General features: G+C 33.3%; 1 long non-coding RNA gene across 1 annotated transcript in view; it reads right to left on the reverse strand.

The window, feature by feature from the left end:
* Positions 1-3,927, reverse strand: part of LOC108359850 (uncharacterized) — a 12,290-nt gene extending 8,363 nt beyond the window's left edge. Inside the window, exon 1 of the long non-coding RNA XR_001847005.1 lies at positions 3,782-3,927. This is a non-coding gene — a long non-coding RNA (uncharacterized LOC108359850). The remainder of the gene's footprint in view (positions 1-3,781) is intronic.
* Positions 3,928-4,507: the final 580 nt, after the last annotated feature.

Below are 4,507 nucleotides of genomic sequence, written 5' to 3' on the forward strand. Positions count from 1 at the left end.
TTTGAATTAAAAGCCAACGGTAGTAGGCTACACGTAATAATTTGGCTACACGTAAATTTGAATAGGTTACAAAACTGCATACCCAAAAAGTTTCTAAAAATTCTGCATTTTCGCGAACTTTGCGCAAAGTTTTATGGCCTTATTCACAAAAAATAAAAAAGTTTTATAAACTGCAAAATGCAGGAAAATGTCATTTTATTAAGCTCTTTAAACCTACTATATTTTTTATGAATATGGCCATTAAACATTAACTTATTTGGCTTATGATATGCAACAGACTACACGCAATTTCAGTTTATTTTAAGTGATGGACAAAATTGAATGATAGTAATCCATATAAGCAAAGAAAGCACTGGAAGAAAAAATTTAAAAAGTGTGTTTTTTAAAAAGTATTCGATACTACGAGTACTTTGCAAAGTATCGAGTTAAATCACCAAATAAGGTATCGAGTATTAAAGTACTCATTTTTATACCCTAAGTATCGATACTTACTCAATATCGATAGTATCGTTCGAACCCTACGTAGGACACGTTGGATTATAGCATAAGCTGTTACTTTACAGGAATTTTAAATTCGGTCATCGCCCCGCCCAGAAAGCAGTTTCGAGTTTTTTTCTTAGCTGTTTTTATGATGCGATTTTTGGATATGACTGACCCAGTGGTGGATCGTGAGCTCGGTTTTGGGGGGAAAAATAAAAATCAAAAATTTTGTACGCCCAAGTATGATAGACATTTTATTATATTATATTATATATTGTTTATAAATGAATTATATTTTTATAAATCATATGTTTTGTGTCATATTTTTTTTTGAGAAAAATACACCTAGTAATTTTAAAGTTTCAAAATTACATTTCGCGACTGAGAAATAAGATATTCGAGCTAGCTCAACGGCACACAGTGTGCTTCATGATACAATAATTTTTAGAAGGTAGTTTCACTTCACAATTTTTGACATAAACCGTGTCTGTGACAAACACGCAATGTTGCCACTGCTACGATATAGAACTTAGGGATTTTCGCTTGTTATTTTAGATATTTTTTAACAGAACATGTAAAGATTTATATGTTTCATAACTGATCACTCAATTTTTAATATAAATATACGTATTTAATACATAAATTTATGCCACTGCTAATCACATGAATAAAAATCATAAAAATTAAAATATAACGGCAATATTTCTTGTTTATAATGTATTAGATCCATCGCACACCACGCACTTTATCGGCCGCCGATTTAGATGGGCTCGCTAGTCTTTCCATTGCACCACAACTTATTTCTCGGAGCGATTAAGCTGGTGTAGTGTGCGCACCTCCACACATCTTCATGTACATATTTAAAGCGAACCCTATTATTTAAATAAGCGGCCGATAAAGTCTGCCACGAAAGCAGCCGTTAATTTTTTATGAAGAAAATTATTAAAAATATTCCAAAATTACTATTTATTTTTCCAACGTCAAAAGCTGGATTTTTTTTTAAGTTGATACAACAAAAAATACGAAACACGTTTTCTGTCAGATAGCTAACATGGCGGATAAGAAGAAGAAGTGAAACTACCTTCTAAAAATCATTGTATCATGGTGTGCTTTTTTAACACTTCATGCCATTTAATCGTAGCGCTTTCGACAGAAACAATATTCTATTATGAGACAAAATGGCTTTGAAAGCTAATGTGATTGCCTCTCACGGAAAAATATTGCCATTGAGCCACAATTACTCCTTGACCTTAAACGAATTGGTCAAAAATAGTGTTCTTCGAAAAAAAAACCTGCAAAATCCAACGGATATATTAAAAAAAATAAAATTTGTATTTTTTATTATACTAATATTATAAATTTGGAGACGGGAAACACGATTCCACTGTTTAATAAACGAAAAAAATGTCAAGCCCTCAATTTGAAAAATGCATTACACTATAATGCTTTTTTTATGATTTACATGCAGCTGTGCATCCTTCATACAGTTTTATATCCCTCGAACAACAAGTGAGTTTTAGTGCTATTCAAGGCTTTTCATTTTAGCCAAGGTCTTTGGGAAGGTCTTTTAGAAGTCTTTAGGCCCATTGAGAGCTAAATTATTACGATTCTGTTGTTAAACTTCGAAATTTCATTCGACATTTTACGCAAGTTTTTTCTAATTTCGGAGTAAAAATTAGTACAGCAGTTTCGAAGTTTAGTTGAAAATTATTATGACTGGGCTCTCAGAGGGTCTAGAGGCTTCTACCTTGGCTTAAATTAAAGGCCTTGAATTGCACTAAACCCCACTTATAGTTTGAGGTAGGTATATAAAATTTTGTGAAGTATGCACAGCTGCATGCAAATAGAAAAAATGCAGTAAATAATGCATTTATTAAATTAATAGCCTATTTCCACCAAAAGCTTAACTGCAGTTAAGAGCTCAGAGAAGTTCCCATAATTCCAACATGGGGTGATCGGAAAGGTGTTTTCCTTAAGTTTTGCTTTTTTCCTTTCGTTTTCTTCTACTTAATAGGTGGAGTTACCTGCTTCGAGTTGTAATCTCTGTTTTTCAAACGGCATAAACTGCAGTTAAGGGTTGGTGGAAATCAATTATATGGTGTTGAAATTTGTGTTCGTATTTTGAACAGTGGAATCGTGTTGCTCGTCTCAAAATCTATAACACTAATATAATAAAAAATACATAAATTTTTTGTTTTGAAATATATCCGGTGTTTTTTTTTTCGAATAACTCTATTTTTGACCAATTTTTTTATATTTTGGTGAAAGGAAATTACTTTAGCTTTCAAAACCATTTTGTTTCGTATGAAAATGCTGCTTCTGTCGAAAGCGCTACGATTAATTCAGTTTTCAAAATATCCCCTATTTTCCCCACCAAAACGAGATTTCATAAAATTTGCCATAATTTTATTTAAATTTTGGAACCTTTCCAAGTTTTTATACCACTAAATAGCACATAAATTACATAATTCACGTATATTTCTTAATATTTTGTTCAATATTTCGTTTCAAACGCTACATTTCTTTACATTACAACAGCATTTACAAAAGATACTAGATACTAATTGCCTTTCTACCATTTTCGTAACAAAAAAATATGATTCTGTTCCCTTTCTCCTTCCTTCGTAAATTCAATCACAAAACTCGGCTGTCAATAATTATCTAACCTTATGTTATTGAATCATTATGCTGCCTCTGTTTTTGAGAAGTTTTTTCGTTGCAGAATTACAATCGGTGCTTCAGCTCCTTCATAATAAATTAAATTAATTTAAGCTGCATATGCTGATTAAACATCAGTTACAGTTACCTTTGGTCTATTTATATAAAAATCTCGGTCGATTGATGTCAACACTGGTATGAACAAATTTTCGCTTACAACGCTCTTACACGATATGTATTTACATATGTAAATGCTACTTTTTGGTATCTACTCGTATGTATCATATATTAGAAGGTAGCAGAAAAGTAGCATTTACATACATATGCAAATACATATTGCGTAAGAGCGCTATTGACAGCAAAGTCGCAAAAAATAAATTTGAGATTTTTCATTGGAATCGAATCAAATTCCCACAATTTTGCGTTAGTGAAAATGATTGAAAGTTACAAAAACAATCACTGGGTAAAACTTCGGATTAGTTTTCACAAGTTCGTACTGGTGTATATGTACCTATACATATTGAACTACAAATAAACTCTTTTTTTAAAACGTTTAAGATTTTCCAATAAACTTGTTCAGCTTTTAATTTAAAACTTGTTAAAACATTATCAACACCCAAATATTTTAATATTGTATACATACTAAGTACGTATGTATGTATATTCGCCACAATGTTTCACCAAAAATTTGCTTTTGCCAAAAAGCATCCGAATTCTGCCAACCACAATCGCACACTTTGAACACTGCCCGAGTTCGTTGGCCTACCTTGAACTCGAAACCCAGTTTCATTTAATTACAACTGTTGCTTAATTGCTATGGCACAGGGGGCGGGGAAGAGTGGCAAGACAAGGCGAGGAAATCGTTGGACTACCTCACTGTCCATTACGTCATTAAATCTGACAAAGAAAACACTACGAAATTTGTATATGCACTCGAATATGTCGGCTTAAGTGTGAATGTGTGCGTATACCAAAAAATTGTATGCGCTGCTCTTTGTTTCATTATGGGGCATATACGGACACACACAGAAGGCACAATTCTGTTAATTTGCTTTTTTCGTTCCATTCCCATGCCATTCCAAAAGTAATTATGCCTACCCATCCTTTGCTGAGCTACCTGAGTGTGACTACCAACAACAAAAGTACAATGCTCTGTACATTTCAAGCACCTACCCTCTCTCTCTCTCGGTTACAATTGCCAGTAAACTCAAATCAATACACTTAGCGACTTGCGAGTGACTGAAATGCCTGCGTATCCTGACTGTTGACTGAAGGAGAGCAAATGCACTGCCAAGTACGCACTGCTGCCTGTTTCATGGAGTCAACGAATTCTTGAGCATGCGCATTGGTCGTGTCCAATACTTCCCCT

Source organism: Rhagoletis zephyria, unplaced genomic scaffold (assembly GCF_001687245.7).
Source record: "Rhagoletis zephyria isolate East Lansing unplaced genomic scaffold, Rhagoletis_zephyria_1.1 Rzeph_scaffold_00479, whole genome shotgun sequence".
Classification (NCBI taxonomy): domain Eukaryota; kingdom Metazoa; phylum Arthropoda; class Insecta; order Diptera; family Tephritidae; genus Rhagoletis; species Rhagoletis zephyria.